We start from the raw sequence: 22,326 nt of genomic DNA, 5'->3' as shown, positions 1-22,326 counted from the left end.
CATATATGGAACCTCTACTACTACTCGTCAATATTCCATATATGGAAATCCTCGCAATCCCGAGTAATTTCGCAAGTTGTCGATAGCGTCCGAGTAGTTTTCCAACAACGTGCTGTGTCAGCGTAGATTTCAACTTTTTGTTGGAGGATTTTTGGTGAAGAAAGAGCAAGATTTATATCAAGAAAGGTGAGTGTTGTCGTTCCTATCGTATCGAAAACTTACGCAGCTTCCATAGCATGTATCGCCATAGTCTTTGCAAAATTTCACGAGGGTTTTCTCGTGTTCTAGGAAGCTTTTTTACAGGTCAAATTGGAGGAAATTACGGGACCACATTCCATCATGCTACTAAACGTGTGCAGTCATTTTCATCACCTTCGAATCTCTATTTGAGCTTTCATAAACCCAGTTTGGGTAAAAATTATCTCCTTTGCGGGATCAATGAACCCAGTTTGGACGGCGTACATGAAATCGAAAGTCGTGCAATTCGTACTTCGCACAGTGTTGACGAGAACGAAATAAGCTTAGATACTTGTGCTGAATACACAACTTTGGAAGCTATAGTAACATTTAAGACCCATAATGAATTGGAACATAAAAGTTTTTCTACGGATCCCTGTGATTTGTTATCATATAGAAGTTCTGTTCGAAAACTTGCTACTGTAGGTCAAAACAACACAATGCCGAAAGAGACCGTGAACCATCCCGCTATAGGAAGAAAAAACTTATACACGTTTTAAACAAAAGACGACAGAGACACAAATGTAAAGCCTCACTCAGAAAAACCATACCGAAATCTTCTACGATTTACTTATTCATCACAAACTACAAGCAACTTTTTGTTGATTTTATCTACAGAAAGGAGTGTTTTTTTAGCAGATTTTGTGTAATGATTAGAAGGAAACAGCATGCTGCTTCAAATGGAAAAGCAAAATATATGACATACACGTATCTTTAGTAATACTGATCAAATGCTTCCAAAGAAATATAAAAGTTTGAGTGGAGGGATGATCCTTCAATCCTTCAATCCAAGACTTCTCCATGGCAAATATTAACTAGAAAACTGACTCTTGTTGGCCTACAACCATTGGATGTTGGTGGTTCAGGTGCCTGCTTCTTTCAAGCTTTTAGTTTTCAATTGTTTGGCAAACCAGATTTGCACTATGACATTCGTTTGGCAGGAATTGCACATTTGAATGATCACCCAGAGCTCTATGTTGAAAGCATTTTTGACAATAATTGGCAAAGTTATATCCAAGAAATGTCTAAACCACACACTTGGTGTGATAATATAATCATTCAAACAGTAGCTAATGCTTTCAATCTCATAATTCATATTACCGACTCTAACCCAAATGCATCACAAGCAACTATTACAACACCAGATGGGTCACCACAAGGAATGAGGACTATATTTTTGGGATATATTAACAATTTGCATTATGTAGCTGCAGTACCAATTGCAAATGCAGAACACAGAAATGCACTTAGAGGCTTAAAAAGAAAGCTAAACTGTTTATGTGAGGGAAGTGATAGTAAAGAAAGAAGATTAGATAAACAAAGAAAGCAATAACATATAAATAGATCATGTGAATCTAAGCAAGATGCACAAAAAAGAATTGCAAAAAGACAAGAATTTTATCATACTAGAAAGTTAAATAAAGCAGAAGAAAAATCTAAAACTGGGCAATTCCACCATCACGGACGTTACATTCAGACACAATTTTCCATGTTAAACCTTATGAAAAAAGTATTTTAACACAATTTATTTGGCTTTACTTTAATACATAAATGGATCAGCATTAATGTATTACATGAGTAGTAGACATTCCCAAAATTTCCTTTTTGGTGACAGAAAAATAGACAGGACAATTAATGTCACAGACGTTACATGAAAACAACCAATATTCTATTACATTCAGATAAAACCTCGATTCCTGTGAACTTTCAATCTTTTTCATAAAAAAAAAACACAGCAGAAGTGTCTAGCCTGGGTAACATGCTTGCTAACTATAAAGTTATTTTTTTGATTTTTTTATTACTAATTCAGCAGCTTTTGTTAAGTGTTGTCACAGACGTTACAATGAATGTCACAGACGTTACAGCATGTGATTTTTAACCAAAATTTGGCGTTCTGTTTACTTTTACTGCTTTAGCTTAAGAATATGTGATACAATTGGAGCATTTAGTTATCATAAATGACAGCCATATTTGTGTTCAGCAGTTCTGACCTTTTGCTCATGCACCTGAGCATGGTACTCAGGGGAATACTCAAAATGAATCCATTCAAAAAATCCCTAAGTGGAGCAGAAAGAAACCGAAAGTACAGGAACAAAATTAGAGCAAATCCAGCTAAACCTGCAGCGTATAAAGCTAAAGATAGGCAAAGGAAATGCGAGAGTCGAAAAAAGACTTTGAGTCCACTGGAGGCCGGAAGGCAGAGAATCAAAGGCAGAGAAAGAGTGAGGTTACATCAATTATTGAAAAAGCAAGCTGCCAAAGGAATTTCTACTCCAGTTCAGCATAATTTAAATGACATCAAGGCTGCTTACAAGACCCCCAAGCATTAGGAAAAGTAGTTCACAAGGTGACACCACATCTCCCACACAGCCCTAGAAAAAGAAGTGCAGTTGTTTGAAAACTTGCAAAATCTGCTGGTGTGTCATTGAAAGAGCAGAAATCATGCAGTTCAGGCAACAACAAAATCGATGAGTTTACAGTTAAAAGCGTATAGAAGTTCTATTTTTTGGACTCAATCTCCCGTCAGGCCCCAGGATGGCGTGAATTTGTAATCGTCAGAAAGGATGGCAAGAAATCCAAACTTCAAAAGAGACATTTGATATGGTCTTTAAAAGAAACATTTGGATTGTTTCAGACAGAGCATCCTAGTATAAAGATAGGTCTAAGTAAATTTAGTTCACTGCGGCCAGTTAATGTTTTGCTGCAGTCCTCAATGCCAAGAGAAGTCTGTCTTTGCATGCACCATGAGAATGTGAAGTGTCTTTGTGATTGTCTCAGTAAGGAGCTTTCCAGCTTTGCAGCATATTCTGGATCATTTGTCGACCAATTTGTTTGTGACAGTGGCAAAGAGGATTGCATGATTCCATTCCATTCATTTATTTATCCATTCACTTGATACATTTTCTATGTAATTACATTGAATTTATATGCAAATGGAAAGGATTCTAAAGGAAGCAAAGCTTGTAATTATAGGATCCTTTTATAGTTTTCAGAGTTTTCAAAGTTGTTTTTTATTTGGCTCTTAAGATGTGATTAACACAGTACACTTTTTTAAATCATTACATGTCATTGGTGATCAAGTATAACTATGCTGATTATAAATCACAAGCAATCATCCAGTTATTTTATCAAACATTATGAATCATGCCCCAGGTCATCAATAAGCTGTTTCCGTATGCTCGTTTTGAAAGATGGAATGCTTGGTTTTGATTTTATTTCAGAATTCAAATTGTTCCACAGCTTTTTCCCTATATAAGAAATGGATTGCTGTCCAAATGAAGTTTTTTTGAATTTAATGTAAAGATTATTTGAAGTTCGGGTACTGTAAGAATGTGACTGTTTCATTTTTTAAAATAGTGACCAAAATGTTTGGTAATATACCGTGAGTTAACCTATACATAAAAGTAGCTGTCTCCAAGTAGTGGATCTCGTCTATTCTTGAAATGTTCAGATTTTTAAAAATTGGCTTCATATGGGCTAGGAAATGTGAATATGAAATAATTCTAACTGGGGAAATGTGTCGACTGTCCCAAGTGGCTGGATGGCATTAAAGAAGATGCCCCTTTAGATGATGTTGTAAAGTGGAGTCAATGGGAAAGGGTTACTAACACTATAGACACAAAACAGGGCAAGCCTAAAAATGTAACAAAAATGCAGAAAACAATCAAGGAGGGAACTGTAGAAGAGGCCCTATATTGTCTGAGTGAGAAAATCCCTAGCTTTTTAAAGCATGTGTTCATCAAGAGGAAGCAATCAGCCTTTTTTGAAGACTGTATTGCCAACTTAAATGAAAATGAAGCAGTTGTACATTTAGATTTCTCAGAAAATTAAACATGCCAGCACCAGGATGAAATCCAACCAGCGCATTGATGCCAAGAACAGGTGACATTGTTCGCAGTAGCCATATGGACAAAAGATTCAGCCAACACTGACACAACCTGTAACTCCCATGTTATAGTCACCGATGATCACAACCATGACAAGCAATCAATAACAGTCTTCATGGACTATACTATTAATACTTTGTTAAAAGAGATGTTCCCACAGGTTGCAAGTGTTGATATCTTTTCAGATGGTCCCAGCTCCCAATTTAAAAACAGGTACATGGCAAACTTTTACCAAACACTGCAACAAAACAGCGTCAAGATCAATTGGCATTTTTTCGCATCATCGCATGGAAAAGGGGTAGTCGATAGATTAGGAGGGACTGTCAAAAGGGTCGTGTGGACAGCAGTGTCTAGATGACACAGATGAAAGTGCCAAGAGTGGGGAATGCTGAGGAATTTGCCAAAGTTGCTAATGTAATGTATACTGCCATCTCTACTCATCTTTTTCTCAAGGCAGATATAATCAAAGCTAGCATCAAACTTGGGCTTGATAATTGCTTTCTAGAGGCAAAGCCTATACCTGGTATAGCAAAGATCCATTGCTTGGAGCCGAGTGAGGGACCTAGTCTGCACTGTCGCCTATAATCAAGTCAATGTTCTGCCCATAAAGTGATCCATTTGCATGGGAATCAAGATATATCTTGGGGTGAGAGTTCAGCTGATGAGAGTGGTGGAAGTGTGGCCACTGATGAAAGCAGCGAGGATAGTGATACAGAGAGTGACATGGACAGGGTCATAGATAGTGACTTGGAGATATGTGAAATGGATGAGGACGGTGACTCTACTCATCATAGCAATGATGATACTCTTTCTCAAGGCAGCGGTGGTGATATCCTGATTCAGCTTGGGTTGCCGAAAGAGATTAAGAACAATCTAAAGGAACATTGTACAGAATTTGAGTGTAACCCATGTACTAGTACCCTGGTACAGCTGATAATAGGTGAGGGAGTTGCATTTGAGGGTGACCCATTAATCAATATGCAGGACCTGAAGGAAGTGGAGGGAAAACTGCCTAAAGATAAGATGAAATGGCACTCAAATTTTGTGATTGACTCCTATCAAAAGTGAAAGCACTAATGTGGAGGTATTTGGATGGGAGGAATTTGAGAGAGGTGTAGAAAACAAGAAGTTGGAAGAGCTTCTGAAGGGAAAGGGCAATCTACTTGAGTAAAATATGGTGTTGTTTCCTTGCAATCCAGTAAACAGTGAGCATTGGTTCCTGGGAGTAGTACTTCCAAAAGAGAAGACCATCGTTATCATTGACAGTTTGCCCCAGAATTATATCAAGCCGACAGCAACTACGCAGGTAGACAAGATGATGTTTTTTCTTAAAGAAGTAGACAAGTCAATCACCATAGACCAGTGGTCTTTTTATACCAATAAGCCTTATGAGATTCCCCAACAGGTGAATTCATTTGACTTTGGTGTATTTACTTGTATATATGCAAGATGTCTTGCAACCAAGTGAAAGATGGTTACCCAGCAAGACATCCCTGCATACCGCATACTGATGGTTCAAGAGCTACACCAAAAAAGGCTTTCACCCATCCCACTATTGCCCATTCAACAAGGGGAATACTATGCCGTAGATTATGTAAAGAACTTTTACATTGGTCGAGTATTGGATGCCACTGCAACACATGTCAACTTCAAGTTCCTGTACAAAGTCGGAGCAACCACTTTTCACTGGCCAAGAAGGGAAGATGTGACCAAGGTTCACGTCTCAACCATATTTTATTGTCCGATGACTGTCCCTAGTTTTATTAGTGGACCATTTGCCATTCCAGAACTTTCTGATGTTGAGAAACTTTTCAAGCTTGTCAGTAGATTCAAGAAAGTCTCCAAGTGACATCAGACAACCTACTGTACTATGAACACTCTTTAGCCGATTATATCATCCATTCAGGATAGGAAATTGACTTTTTGGTGATTGACACATTTTGTTGTTCAATAGGCATTTATGTATCAAAACAGCCAAGTTTTTTTTGTTAGCCAAGCCTGTACATTAACAATGATTTTCCTATTCAAAATTGAGACTTAAGAAGAATGTTGAAACTGTAACGTCTGTGACTTGAAACTTTGGCTTCATGTGGTCTTTGAAGGTTGTACACTGATGTTTTATATCCATAATTGCGTATCCCTAGTACCAATAACTTACCAGCAGGAAGGATCTTTTTATTCTTCTATTAGTTTTTCAATTAAAGTAAAAATATGAACAAAATGTCACGGACGTTATGTAACGTCAATGACAAAAATTGGAATCTCAATATTTATTTATTGGAATAATTTTGATAAAATATTAATTGATACCAAATTGTTTGAAGTAAAGTATTTATAGCCATGTTTTTGTTTTTGGCTGAAAACATTTTTCAAGCATGATTTTATTGCTTGAAATGTTCAATGTGGCAAGTTGTTTTCTTGATGAATGAAGTACACCTATGTACATGTTTTAAGTGCCCCCCCCCCCCCCTGAGTACAGCGTTGTTCAACATCAGCAAAATTTTTTTTTACAAACTCCAATATGTATATAATGCACTAGAGGCAATAATTCACTCTAAATCACTGTGAAAATTATTTATTTTAACACTTCTCATGTGGAATTGCCCAACTGCAGATGCACAAAAAGCATATTTAAAGAAATCTGATCCTTATAAGAATGGTTTTCTTCATGAAAATAATTGGGCAAAATCGAATATGTCAAGTTTTACCAATCTATTCAATATAAATTATGTCATTGTTGTATTTGCAAAGAAGCATGGTCACTGAATGTTAATGCTAGGTTGAGTAACCCTTATGTTTGTGCACGATGCTCCAAGGATAAGCTATGTCCAAAACAGTTTTCAGAACAAAATTTTATTATTCCTAGTCAAATACCAAATGAATTACAGGACTTAACTCAAATACAAAAAATGCTTATTGCCCGTGCTCTCCCAATCATGAGAGTTTATATAAAACCAGGTGGGCAGAGAGGATATTCAGGGCATTGTATAAATTTACCCCAAAATGTAAAAGAGCTTGCGTCAACATTGCCTAGATTCCCTAATGAATTATCTGTTGTAATTCCGAAAGTTAAAGGTAAAGACAGTACATTTAAAGATGTGTATGTTAGACGGCAGAAAGTAGCTAAAGCTCTAGAGTGGCTAATGATGCAACACAATCCTCTTTATAAGGACATTCAAATTAATGAGACTGCTCTGTATTCGTTGCCCCATAATGGTATTCCCCCAGGATTGGCAACAAAGTTAAACATCTATATCCATCGTTTCACTTTCAATACATTAAAATACTTACTTGGATATGAGGCCAGTCACGTGATGCAGTATCTTTTTATTTATTCCAATAAGCCTCATATCCAAATAAAATTTTACAATTTGATATTGAAAGTGGCTTACTATTAGAACCTGGAGTTTTAACCATTTCAAGAATGAGTTGTGTACAATAAATTCATCAGCACTGTAGTTTATATTACCCACTGGTACCCGTACTTTAAAATGATATACAAATTCTCTCACTTACCCTTTTAATGTGGTCTGAGCAGGTTAACCAGTGCCATTTCTGACCATTTATGAACACCAACTACTTTTCAAAAAAGACATTTTATTGACACTAGATCTTCTTTAAGGAACAAATCAAGTTAGCCTATCTCTAATCCTCAGTTTAGCTTAAAACTTGTTATGTATGTCAAAAGCTTGTATAATGTTGCCATTGAATAAACTATTCGTTGAATTTCAATCTTTTTTAGAAATTTTCCTTACACCCCCTTTCAATGCTGTCATAAATCTCAGAACAATAAAACAACTCTTTTTCTTACATAATTCAACTGTTTCATTTGATGATGATAATATCGTTGCACTTCCCATAAGCCAGGCAGCACTTCACTTTCTCATAGAAATTCCTAGTTTTTGTACTATAATTGCTTTGTAAATAATATTCTCTTGCTATACTTAGTTTAGATAGCTAACTATTTGTTATACCTTGTATTCATATTAACTGTAGTTTTGTATTATTGCTCGGAGTGAGCGTAGCGAACGGAAAGCAACACTAATCTAGGTGGGCTAGGATTTTTGCGGTTTGATTTTGGGGTTTGGATCGCGGTCAGGAGAAGCAGCGGTAGAGTGGTATCGCGCATGCGTGAGATTTTTAAATTGGAGTCACTTTGAGGTTTGATTCGGGCTTGATGGGACATTTCCGGTTATTACGATCATTATAACTGTCACGTTCGGGAAATTTCCGGTTATTACGAACGGTGTTCGATTGACAAAATAGAGCCGAAGTTTAGCGTCCTTTTAGTCGGCGTGGTCGATCTGACGAATCCTTTCCCGGCGTTGCCGTGTTGCTATTCACTGCTGTGTTCTCTCTTAGTTATTGGGTAAGTAAAGACATGCATTTTCTTGATTACAATTGTAAATTGAGATTTAGCTTTCACATCGTGTTGTTAGAATTGTTTACATCGATTTTTTGCCTCCAATAGGGATTTTTTGCCGTGGTAAGTTGAGAATTTGGTTGTCGAGCGGTGTCACAATTTCAGTTTCCATGCGCTTAGTGTTTAGTTGTCAGAAAGAACCAAATACAATTCAATGGATAGTGATATAGTTTAGGTTTGTATATAATAACCGTTAAACTACAGAATAATCCCAAGTTCAGGTCTCAACGATCTATAGGTGAGCCGATGGAAACTGATTGAAACATTGCGATCACCGATCATTGGAAATGGTCGAAAGCAATGTATTAGGTAAATCGTGCTTGAAATTCTACAGACTTGAAAATAAAACTTTGCTTCATTGTTTATTAGAGTAAAATAAGTAAGAGATGTTATAAACAATTGATTTAGTACAATATTTCGAATTTATTAACCCTTTCCTGCCTAGATAGGGAATTTTCCGTATTTTGCTGCATGAAATTCTGCACGTTTCTCTCTTACAGCTCAAGTCAGCACAACGAATCGTTCGTCATAAAATTTTTATCCAAAGTTAAAACTTTTTCGCGGGTTCGAAATCCATCCACGACCACGGACCTTGCCTTTAGATCATGGACTTGACTCATGATATTTTGGTTGATTTTGATAGCGATTTAAAAGAGTTTTACGGCCTGGGAGAGAGAGATTCACAATCGGTAAACAACGATGGCCGTGGGCTAATTTCTAGCAGAAAAATGTCGGTATTTTGCGACCCAAAGACCAACTTTGGTACAGAACTGGTACTGCCATTGAGGAACAAGAAGCTACTCCATTTATCGGACCGAAGAATCATCCAAATAATGACTTTGAACTTTGTTTTTTTTATATTTTCATCATTCTGAATTGATTTAATTTCTTGTCAATCGAACAAACTTGTTTGAGGCGCTTCTAAATGGCAAAAAGAAAACGAAGAGAAAGATTCTGAGTGGTTTGAGAGCAACAGCGAACGATGCAGGAACTAGCGGTGAATAAATTCAGGCACCATCTCGGTATTTTTGTAAGTACTCATGGCATCGGACTATTGCCAACAATTCGCAAATATTTGAGTGAAAAAGACTTGTTTCTCGTCCAGTTGGATATTGCAAAACCAATAGCAGCAAATAATACTTTCTTGCAAGCCTATTTTGGCCGCATCTGAACAACAATGCAGAAAATTCTTCCCAATACCATCTTGAATTTGTTCAATATCACCACTCGTTCCGCTCGATGATGTTCTCAAATCCTCGTGTTGTTGTGCTATACTTGATTTATTCACAGATTATGGCCAATTGTCAATCAATTAGACAGTCATGAGCAAAAATGGACAGTTGAGTTTTGTTCAATCCATGAAATAAAGCCGCTAAAATTTAGAAATGAAATGACGATGCAAGCCGTGCTTTTATTGCCGCCATGTTGATGCTGTATTGTGTAGAAACTTTCTCATAGAAATTCCTAGTTTTTGTACTATAATTGCTTTGTAAATAATATTCTCTTGCTATACTTAGTTTAGATAGCTAACTATTTGTTATACCTTGTATTCATATTAACTGTAGTTTTGTATTATTGCTCGGAGTGAGCGTAGCGAACGGAGAGCAACACTAATCTAGGTGGGCTAGGATTTTTGCGGTTTGATTTTGGGGTTTGGATCGCGGTCAGGAGAAGCAGCGGTAGAGTGGTATCGCGCATGCGTGAGATTTTTATATTGGAGTGACTTTGAGGTTTGATTCGGGCTTGATGGGACATTTCCGGTTATTACGATCATTATAACTGTCACGTTCGGGAAATTTCCGGTTATTACGAACGGTGTTCGAGTAACAAAATAGAGCCGAAGTTTAGCGTCCTTTTAGTCGGCGTGGTCGATCTGACGAATCCTTTCCCGGCGTTGCCGTGTTGCTATTCACTGCTGTGTTCTCTCTTAGTTATTGGGTAAGTAAAGACATGCATTTTCTTGATTACAATTGTAAATTGAGATTTAGCTTTCACATCGTGTTGTTAGAATTGTTTACATCGATTTTTTGCCTCCAATAGGGATTTTTTGCCGTGGTAAGTTGAGAATTTGGTTGTCGAGCGGTGTCACAATTTCAGTTTCCATGCGCTTAGTGTTTAGTTGTCAGAAAGAACCAAATACAATTCAATGGATAGTGATATAGTTTAGGTTTGTATATAATAACCGTTAAACTACAGAATAATCCCAAGTTCAGGTCTCAACGATCTATAGGTGAGCCGATGGAAACTGATTGAAACATTGCGATCACCGATCATTGGAAATGGTCGAAAGCAATGTATTAGGTAAATCGTGCTTGAAATTCTACAGACTTGAAAATAAAACTTTGCTTCATTGTTTATTAGAGTAAAATAAGTAAGAGATGTTATAAACAATTGATTTAGTACAATATTTCGAATTTATTAACCCTTTCCTGCCTAGATAGGGAATTTTCCGTATTTTGCTGCATGAAATTCTGCACGTTTCTCTCTTACAGCTCAAGTCAGCACAACGAATCGTTCGTCATAAAATTTTTATCCAAAGTTAAAACTTTTTCGCGGGTTCGAAATCCATCCACGACCACGGACCTTGCCTTTAGATCATGGACTTGACTCATGATATTTTGGTTGATTTTGATAGCGATATAAAAGAGTTTTACGGCCTGGGAGAGAGAGATTCACAATCGGTAAACAACGATGGCCGTGGGCTAATTTCTAGCAGAAAAATGTCGGTATTTTGCGACCCAAAGACCAACTTTGGTACAGAACTGGTACTGCCATTGAGGAACAAGAAGCTACTCCATTTATCGGACCGAAGAATCATCCAAATAATGACTTTGAACTTTGTTTTTTTTTATATTTTCATCATTCTGAATTGATTTAATTTCTTGTCAATCGAACAAACTTGTTTGAGGCGCTTCTAAATGGCAAAAAGAAAACGAAGAGAAAGATTCTGAGTGGTTTGAGAGCAACAGCGAACGATGCAGAAACTAGCGGTGAATAAATTCAGCCACCATCTCGGTATTTTTGTAAGTACTCATGGCATCGGACTATTGCCAACAATTCGCAAATATTTGAGTGAAAAAGACTTGTTTCTCGTCCAGTTGGATATTGCAAAACCAATAGCAGCAAATAATACTTTCTTGCAAGCCTATTTTGGCCGCATCTGAACAACAATGCAGAAAATTCTTCCCAATATCATCTTGAATTTGTTCAATAGTCACCACTCGTTCCGCTCGATGATGTTCTCAAATCCTCGTGTTGTTGTGCTATACTTGATTTATTCACAGATTATGGCCAATTGTCAATCAATTAGACAGTCATGAGCAAAAATGGACAGTTGAGTTTTGTTCAATCCATGAAATAAAGCCGCTAAAATTTAGAAATGAAATGACGATGCAAGCCGTGCTTTTATTGCCGCCATGTTGATGCTGTATTGTGTAGAAACTTTCTCATAGAAATTCCTAGTTTTTGTACTATAATTGCTTTGTAAATAATATTCTCTTGCTATACTTAGTTTAGATAGCTAACTATTTGTTATACCTTGTATTCATATTAACTGTAGTTTTGTATTATTGCTCGGAGTGAGCGTAGCGAACGGAAAGCAACACTAATCTAGGTGGGCTAGGATTTTTGCGGTTTGATTTTGGGGTTTGGATCGCGGTCAGGAGAAGCAGCGGTAGAGTGGTATCGCGCATGCGTGAGATTTTTAAATTGGAGTCACTTTGAGGTTTGATTCGGGCTTGATGGGACATTTCCGGTTATTACGATCATTATAACTGTCACGTTCGGGAAATTTCCGGTTATTACGAACGGTGTTCGATTGACAAAATAGAGCCGAAGTTTAGCGTCCTTTTAGTCGGCGTGGTCGATCTGACGAATCCTTTCCCGGCGTTGCCGTGTTGCTATTCACTGCTGTGTTCTCTCTTAGTTATTGGGTAAGTAAAGACATGCATTTTCTTGATTACAATTGTAAATTGAGATTTAGCTTTCACATCGTGTTGTTAGAATTGTTTACATCGATTTTTTGCCTCCAATAGGGATTTTTTGCCGTGGTAAGTTGAGAATTTGGTTGTCGAGCGGTGTCACAATTTCAGTTTCCATGCGCTTAGTGTTTAGTTGTCAGAAAGAACCAAATACAATTCAATGGATAGTGATATAGTTTAGGTTTGTATATAATAACCGTTAAACTACAGAATAATCCCAAGTTCAGGTCTCAACGATCTATAGGTGAGCCGATGGAAACTGATTGAAACATTGCGATCACCGATCATTGGAAATGGTCGAAAGCAATGTATTAGGTAAATCGTGCTTGAAATTCTACAGACTTGAAAATAAAACTTTGCTTCATTGTTTATTAGAGTAAAATAAGTAAGAGATGTTATAAACAATTGATTTAGTACAATATTTCGAATTTATTAACCCTTTCCTGCCTAGATAGGGAATTTTCCGTATTTTGCTGCATGAAATTCTGCACGTTTCTCTCTTACAGCTCAAGTCAGCACAACGAATCGTTCGTCATAAAATTTTTATCCAAAGTTAAAACTTTTTCGCGGGTTCGAAATCCATCCACGACCACGGACCTTGCCTTTAGATCATGGACTTGACTCATGATATTTTGGTTGATTTTGATAGCGATTTAAAAGAGTTTTACGGCCTGGGAGAGAGAGATTCACAATCGGTAAACAACGATGGCCGTGGGCTAATTTCTAGCAGAAAAATGTCGGTATTTTGCGACCCAAAGACCAACTTTGGTACAGAACTGGTACTGCCATTGAGGAACAAGAAGCTACTCCATTTATCGGACCGAAGAATCATCCAAATAATGACTTTGAACTTTGTTTTTTTTATATTTTCATCATTCTGAATTGATTTAATTTCTTGTCAATCGAACAAACTTGTTTGAGGCGCTTCTAAATGGCAAAAAGAAAACGAAGAGAAAGATTCTGAGTGGTTTGAGAGCAACAGCGAACGATGCAGGAACTAGCGGTGAATAAATTCAGCCACCATCTCGGTATTTTTGTAAGTACTCATGGCATCGGACTATTGCCAACAATTCGCAAATATTTGAGTGAAAAAGACTTGTTTCTCGTCCAGTTGGATATTGCAAAACCAATAGCAGCAAATAATACTTTCTTGCAAGCCTATTTTGGCCGCATCTGAACAACAATGCAGAAAATTCTTCCCAATATCATCTTGAATTTGTTCAATAGTCACCACTCGTTCCGCTCGATGATGTTCTCAAATCCTCGTGTTGTTGTGCTATACTTGATTTATTCACAGATTATGGCCAATTGTCAATCAATTAGACAGTCATGAGCAAAAATGGACAGTTGAGTTTTGTTCAATCCATGAAATAAAGCCGCTAAAATTTAGAAATGAAATGACGATGCAAGCCGTGCTTTTATTGCCGCCATGTTGATGCTGTATTGTGTAGAAACTTTCTCATAGAAATTCCTAGTTTTTGTACTATAATTGCTTTGTAAATAATATTCTCTTGCTATACTTAGTTTAGATAGCTAACTATTTGTTATACCTTGTATTCATATTAACTGTAGTTTTGTATTATTGCTCGGAGTGAGCGTAGCGAACGGAGAGCAACACTAATCTAGGTGGGCTAGGATTTTTGCGGTTTGATTTTGGGGTTTGGATCGCGGTCAGGAGAAGCAGCGGTAGAGTGGTATCGCGCATGCGTGAGATTTTTATATTGGAGTGACTTTGAGGTTTGATTCGGGCTTGATGGGACATTTCCGGTTATTACGATCATTATAACTGTCACGTTCGGGAAATTTCCGGTTATTACGAACGGTGTTCGAGTAACAAAATAGAGCCGAAGTTTAGCGTCCTTTTAGTCGGCGTGGTCGATCTGACGAATCCTTTCCCGGCGTTGCCGTGTTGCTATTCACTGCTGTGTTCTCTCTTAGTTATTGGGTAAGTAAAGACATGCATTTTCTTGATTACAATTGTAAATTGAGATTTAGCTTTCACATCGTGTTGTTAGAATTGTTTACATCGATTTTTTGCCTCCAATAGGGATTTTTTGCCGTGGTAAGTTGAGAATTTGGTTGTCGAGCGGTGTCACAATTTCAGTTTCCATGCGCTTAGTGTTTAGTTGTCAGAAAGAACCAAATACAATTCAATGGATAGTGATATAGTTTAGGTTTGTATATAATAACCGTTAAACTACAGAATAATCCCAAGTTCAGGTCTCAACGATCTATAGGTGAGCCGGTGGAAACTGATTGAAACATTGCGATCACCGATCATTGGAAATGGTCGAAAGCAATGTATTAGGTAAATCGTGCTTGAAATTCTACAGACTTGAAAATAAAACTTTGCTTCATTGTTTATTAGAGTAAAATAAGTAAGAGATGTTATAAACAATTGATTTAGTACAATATTTCGAATTTATTAACCCTTTCCTGCCTAGATAGGGAATTTTCCGTATTTTGCTGCATGAAATTCTGCACGTTTCTCTCTTACAGCTCAAGTCAGCACAACGAATCGTTCGTCATAAAATTTTTATCCAAAGTTAAAACTTTTTCGCGGGTTCGAAATCCATCCACGACCACGGACCTTGCCTTTAGATCATGGACTTGACTCATGATATTTTGGTTGATTTTGATAGCGATATAAAAGAGTTTTACGGCCTGGGAGAGAGAGATTCACAATCGGTAAACAACGATGGCCGTGGGCTAATTTCTAGCAGAAAAATGTCGGTATTTTGCGACCCAAAGACCAACTTTGGTACAGAACTGGTACTGCCATTGAGGAACAAGAAGCTACTCCATTTATCGGACCGAAGAATCATCCAAATAATGACTTTGAACTTTGTTTTTTTTTATATTTTCATCATTCTGAATTGATTTAATTTCTTGTCAATCGAACAAACTTGTTTGAGGCGCTTCTAAATGGCAAAAAGAAAACGAAGAGAAAGATTCTGAGTGGTTTGAGAGCAACAGCGAACGATGCAGAAACTAGCGGTGAATAAATTCAGCCACCATCTCGGTATTTTTGTAAGTACTCATGGCATCGGACTATTGCCAACAATTCGCAAATATTTGAGTGAAAAAGACTTGTTTCTCGTCCAGTTGGATATTGCAAAACCAATAGCAGCAAATAATACTTTCTTGCAAGCCTATTTTGGCCGCATCTGAACAACAATGCAGAAAATTCTTCCCAATATCATCTTGAATTTGTTCAATAGTCACCACTCGTTCCGCTCGATGATGTTCTCAAATCCTCGTGTTGTTGTGCTATACTTGATTTATTCACAGATTATGGCCAATTGTCAATCAATTAGACAGTCATGAGCAAAAATGGACAGTTGAGTTTTGTTCAATCCATGAAATAAAGCCGCTAAAATTTAGAAATGAAATGACGATGCAAGCCGTGCTTTTATTGCCGCCATGTTGATGCTGTATTGTGTAGAAACTTTCTCATAGAAATTCCTAGTTTTTGTACTATAATTGCTTTGTAAATAATATTCTCTTGCTATACTTAGTTTAGATAGCTAACTATTTGTTATACCTTGTATTCATATTAACTGTAGTTTTGTATTATTGCTCGGAGTGAGCGTAGCGAACGGAAAGCAACACTAATCTAGGTGGGCTAGGATTTTTGCGGTTTGATTTTGGGGTTTGGATCGCGGTCAGGAGAAGCAGCGGTAGAGTGGTATCGCGCATGCGTGAGATTTTTAAATTGGAGTCACTTTGAGGTTTGATTCGGGCTTGATGGGACATTTCCGGTTATTACGATCATTATAACTGTCACGTTCGGGAAATTTCCGGTTATTACGAACGGTGTTCGATTGACAAAATAGAGCCGAAGTTTAGCGTCCTTTTAGTCGGCGTGGTCGATCTGACGAATCCTTTCCCGGCGTTGCCGTGTTGCTATTCACTGCTGTGTTCTCTCTTAGTTATTGGGTAAGTAAAGACATGCATTTTCTTGATTACAATTGTAAATTGAGATTTAGCTTTCACATCGTGTTGTTAGAATTGTTTACATCGATTTTTTGCCTCCAATAGGGATTTTTTGCCGTGGTAAGTTGAGAATTTGGTTGTCGAGCGGTGTCACAATTTCAGTTTCCATGCGCTTAGTGTTTAGTTGTCAGAAAGAACCAAATACAATTCAATGGATAGTGATATAGTTTAGGTTTGTATATAATAACCGTTAAACTACAGAATAATCCCAAGTTCAGGTCTCAACGATCTATAGGTGAGCCGATAGAAACTGATTGAAACATTGCGATCACCGATCATTGGAAATGGTCGAAAGCAATGTATTAGGTAAATCGTGCTTGAAATTCTACAGACTTGAAAATAAAACTTTGCTTCATTGTTTATTAGAGTAAAATAAGTAAGAGATGTTATAAACAATTGATTTAGTACAATATTTCGAATTTATTAACCCTTTCCTGCCTAGATAGGGAATTTTCCGTATTTTGCTGCATGAAATTCTGCACGTTTCTCTCTTACAGCTCAAGTCAGCACAACGAATCGTTCGTCATAAAATTTTTATCCAAAGTTAAAACTTTTTCGCGGGTTCGAAATCCATCCACGACCACGGACCTTGCCTTTAGATCATGGACTTGACTCATGATATTTTGGTTGATTTTGATAGCGATTTAAAAGAGTTTTACGGCCTGGGAGAGAGAGATTCACAATCGGTAAACAACGATGGCCGTGGGCTAATTTCTAGCAGAAAAATGTCGGTATTTTGCGACCCAAAGACCAACATTGGTACAGAACTGGTACTGCCATTGAGGAACAAGAAGCTACTCCATTTATCGGACCGAAAAATCATCCAAATAATGACTTTGAGCTTTGTTTTTTTATATTTTCAACATTCTGAATTGATTTAATTTCTTGTCAATCGAACAAACTTGTTTGAGGCGCTTCTAAATAGCAAAAAGGAAACGAAGAGAGAGAATCTGAGTGGTTTGAGAGCAACAGCGAACGATGCAGGAACTAGCGGTGAATAAATTCAGCCACCATCTCGGTATTTTTGTAAGTACTCATGGCATCGGACTATTGCCAACAATTCGCAAATGTTTGAGTGAAAATAACTTGTTTCTCGTCCAGTTGGACATTGCAAAACCAATAGCAGCAAATAATACTTTCTTGCAAGCATTTTTGGCCGCATCTGAACAACAATGCAGAAAATTCTTCAAAATACCACCTTGAATTTGTTCAATAGTCACCACTCGTTCGGCTCGATGATGTTCTCAAATTCTCGTGTTGTTGTGCTATACTTGATTAAGGGCCCATCCGCACTTGTACAAAACTTGTTTATTTAGACACAAATTCTGTCATCAACTGTAAGAAACAAGTGCGGATGCGTTTGTTCGGCTGAGACAAAATTTGTTCGGCCAGGCCAAACTACAAAGACGCCGCTGGGGAGGTTTGGAGCCCTACAAAACTAGGCCAAACGTCAAAATCATGTCGAACATGACAGCTTTGTCAATTATCACCCTACTTGATAACCCAACGTGATCGAATTGCGCGGGAAAGTTCATCTTCGCAGAGTGAATCGAGGTCACAACATGGCGTACTTTCCTCGGGACTATTATTTCAACTATTATGGCTCACAAGTGTTTGATCCTGCTGGTATTTATGGTCAATCGCAGTCTCAAATTGTAGAGCAACCAAATGAAGTTCTCGAATCTCGTGTTTTGCCGGCGTATATATGGCGTAATTGTTGCCAACAGCAAGTCAAACGATACGCGTTTCATTCTCATCTGGCGATAAAAAAAATTCTCGGGAATTATTCTTTGGCGGTAATGAATTTCAAACCATGACTGCAATGGCCGAGGCAAAACCCAGTATGGTCGAAATAAACGTTGTCTTCGCCGATTTATGCGTTGTAAAATGACGTTCTGGTGAATTACGTTAAATTGCCAATAGCAAAGAAGAAGTAGAAGTTGTTGCTGATGTCGATAATATGAATAAATTGCCAGAAACGACACGAGTAGAGCGATGTAATTCATTGGAAGCATGGCGAATTGTAAAGGTAAACAAACCACACGTGCAATTTAATTCGCGCCAGAAATACGAGAATGCATTTTGATTGACGTCGGCGGTTTGTAATTAATTTGTTTGGCCCGATAAGTGCGGATGTACTTTAGCTAATAACTTTTGGCCGAGACAAAATTTGTTATCATTTTTGTTCGGGCCAGACAAACTTTGTTCGACAAGTGCGGATAGGCCCTAATTCACAGATTATGGCCAATTGTCAATCAATTAGACAATCATGAGCAAAAATGGACAGTTAAGTTTTGTTCAATCCATGAAATAAAGCCGCTAAAATTTAGAAATGAAATGACGATGCAAGCCGTGCTTTTATTGCCGCCATGTTGATGCTGTATTGTGTAGAAACGGTGCTGACATGACTATCACAACCAGCTCGCTTAAACCTGAAAAATAGCTATGTATAATACTTGGATATGCTTTCCTAAAGAGTTAACTCTGAATCTTTGAAGTTAATTTGATGTAGTTTATCTGAAAACATGCATAAACTGGAACTAACAAGCGACGAGCACGCGGTTAAATTGCGCTAAATTCAAAAAAGTTTGTCTTTGCCGGCTTATAAAAATTGATGCAATACAATATTTGGAAAACCAGTACTTTATTCCGATCAATAATTATGTGGGCAATATTTGTTCTTACTATGTCAGCCCATGAAATTCTCAGGAAAAAGAAAAAACCTATAAAAACTGAAGACCTGGTGTCATTTTGTGTGCTAAGTTTGACTTCTGTTATGTTAAATACAGAAAACGAATTCTGTTATTTTTATCACGTTTATCTATGATTCATTCATTTCGTCGCGTGATATTTCTACGGAGGACGCCGTTTCGAATGCGGGCTTATTATCCCGCAGCGGATATACGTTTTATGCATGCGCTAGTCATTGTGGGCTCAAATAGTGGCCAGTAATTAATAAACGGAGCATGCGCTGTGGATCTCGTCCACGATCGTGGACGGCGGTTTGATCAAACGAACTTGCGACCCATGGCAGAGGTATCTTTTCCTCGCGAACTCCAGCCCAGCGAAATACAGAAAAGAGGCCTCTGCTAGCAGGGAAAAGACTTCCCAATTTCCCATAAATAATAGGTTCCCTCCGAGCACTTCCCTATCTAACAGATATTCCTAGTCTTATGTCTTCTAGGCGATATGTTTCTCGTTCCTGTTTCTAACAGTCTGTAAAGTATCAGTATCAATAAATTCTTTTCCGATCAACCTGTTGCTATCCTTTTGTGCCTGCATTGTGCCTAGCGCCGGTCACATTAAAATACTATGCATATATAGTGCATAAATATTATACCTGCGCACCATCCTCAGCCGCGCGTGATTTGCTCATCGTTAAAATTCCATCTTATTATTTTTAATGATAACGTTTTATTACAATAGCGTAGTCGTATGATTATATACTAATTATCTATCTTTTTTAGATCATAACGAATCAAGTCCCCCATCCTACCAGATTTCCCTGCTTTTTCACCAGTACGTCGGGAGACATGGCCAGTGCGTCGGGAGACATGGCCAGTGCGTCGGGAGACATGGCCAGTGCGTTGGGAGACATGGCCAGTGCGTCGGGAGACATGGCCAGTGCGTCGGGAGACATGGCCAGTGCGTCGGGAGCCGGTGAGGCTATCTTCCAGGTAATAAGTATGAATGCTGGACCAAAAAAAGAAAACATTACACCAGGCTATAAACAGCGAAGAGAGTATGTGCGAGGTGTGATAGATAAAGAAAACCCCGATCTTGTGTTTTTGCAAGAGTTTCCAAGTCCTCGCAAGTTCATTGAGGAAAAACTACCAACAGGGTATCAGATTTTGACAGGGGTCCATGAGAAGTCCATATTTACAACCATTCTCTATAAAAATGAACTTGAAGTCAAGGAATACAACAACTATGATGATAACTCATTCCTCGGACGGTTGTACGTAGGACGCTGCAAAAAAGCCGGTTCATTAGACCTTTTGGTTGCGTCCTATCACGGACCCAATACTAAAAAAGATGAAATAAAGGAGGATAATCTTTGTAAATTACTAACACTGCTAGATGGAGTTAGCTCTAATGAAGGATGCCCTGTTCTTGTTGGAGGTGACTTCAACCTTACGTATGAGAAAGCTAAAAGAGTAGTTCAAAACAGAAACAGAGCCAACAAGATCGAGTACAACCTGTATGCAGCAGCCTCCAAGGAAAAAGGAGAGAATGACATGGTGGACTATTTTATGTATAGCGGTCCAGTTGAAGATGTCAGCAATGTAGAAATTGTGGATGCGGGTAACGAGTTGTTTGATCATAAACCTCTTTATGCAAATTTTAAGCAATCTAAACTCGCCCCATCACCGTTTGCCAAGAAGGAATTGTTCCGACAAGAAAATGACTCTCCCTTACTTGACTCTAAATTATCTGCGAACTCAGAACAAAATTATCTGCGTGCTGAGAACGCAAAACTACAGTCTACGGTCGAGATGTTGACAGAAGAAAGAGATTACCTTCGTAAAGCCCTTCTTGAAGTGGGTAAAAACCGGCACCCAGTCGTTATTTGCTGTTGCGCGGACATCCACAGGGAAAAATATGGCCCTTTCCCAGAGCAAAAAGAATAACTAAAAAAAACAATATTGACTAGTTTATAAATTATATTCTGGTTGTGAGATGCTCTACGTACATCACATCCTTCCAGGATCACCAGAAAATTATATAAACGTATAAGTGCATAGCCCTCTCCTTTGGGCTGCCAGTAAGCCATATGTAACAAATATAACACCCACTCCCCCCTTAGTAGTAGTGTAATTACGGTGAAAAGGTGGATAGGTTCGACTAGTAGGTTGTGGAGGGTGGTGAAGAGATAAAGTGGGACTATAGAATAGGTTGTGATAGTGTGTGGTGGGTAGGTGAAAAAGAAAAAAAAATAATATGGTGTGGTATGGAGATGGCTAATGGCTGTGTTGGTGGGGAAAAAATTGGTACGGTGTATAGGTAAGAGTGGTGGTGAGGGAGATGTGTAGTAGAAAAGGCTTATAATTTAGTGTGAGGGGTCTGTGTGTGTTAAAATGGTAGTGGTGCAGAGGTCGATTTAAAATTTGTGAGGTTATTGTGTAAATGTGGGTGATAATGTATCGTTATGATGTTAAGTGATCGTGAGGTGTTGGTTTGTGGGTTGGTAGGGTGGGTCATAGGGTGTGGTCATTTGTAGTTGGGTTTTGTGCTGTGGGGTAAATGTTTGTATGGTGGGGGAGGGGGCTGTATGTAGGTGTTTGTAGGGGAGGGAATTGGTTGTGGGGTAGTGTCTGGTGTAGGGTGTGGCTTGTTGGTGTGTTGTGGGTTGGTTGATATAGTCGTGGAATGCTATGGTGTGTATGTAGTAGGCTATGTGTGGAGGGGTAGATAAGTTTGTGGTGGGAGGTGGGTTGGGCTGTATGTAGGGTGTGGTGTTGGAAGGAGCGCTGGTTGTAGGACTAGTGGCTGCTGTAGGGTGTGGTTGGTTTGGTGTGTTGTAGGGTGAGTAGTGTTGTGGCCATGGGGGGGGGGAAAGGGGTGTGTGGTTTTTGTGTTGGCAGGGGTCTGGCTTGTGTAGGGTGTGTTAGGTGTGTATATTTTAGGTGAGAGTGTAGGAAAGTGTGAGGGGGGGGAGGAAGTGTAGGTGTGTGGGGCTTAGGTGGGTGTTGGTGTTGTGTTGGGGCTTGGAATAATCGTGGTGGGTTGTATGACAACGTGGTATGGGTGAAGTGGGTACGGGGCTGTTTGTGGGGTGAGGGATGAGGGGGTGCTTGTTGTG

General features: G+C 38.4%; 1 long non-coding RNA gene across 2 annotated transcripts; it reads left to right on the top strand.

Annotated features, from left to right (window-relative positions):
* The first annotated feature begins 62 nt into the window (after window positions 1-62).
* On the top strand, window positions 63-20,455 carry LOC125570248. Of its 2 annotated transcripts, XR_007312594.1 has the most exons (4): window positions 87-186; window positions 289-16,466; window positions 19,991-20,200; window positions 20,319-20,455. It is a non-coding gene; the product is annotated as an uncharacterized LOC125570248 (long non-coding RNA). The 2 variants fall into 2 exon arrangements; XR_007312595.1 differs by lacking the exon at window positions 289-16,466 and having other exon boundaries at window positions 63-186.
* Window positions 20,456-22,326: the final 1,871 nt, after the last annotated feature.

This window comes from Nematostella vectensis, chromosome 8, assembly GCF_932526225.1.
Source record: "Nematostella vectensis chromosome 8, jaNemVect1.1, whole genome shotgun sequence".
NCBI lineage: Eukaryota > Metazoa > Cnidaria > Anthozoa > Actiniaria > Edwardsiidae > Nematostella > Nematostella vectensis.
This window is presented reverse-complemented; position numbering and strand designations above follow the sequence as displayed.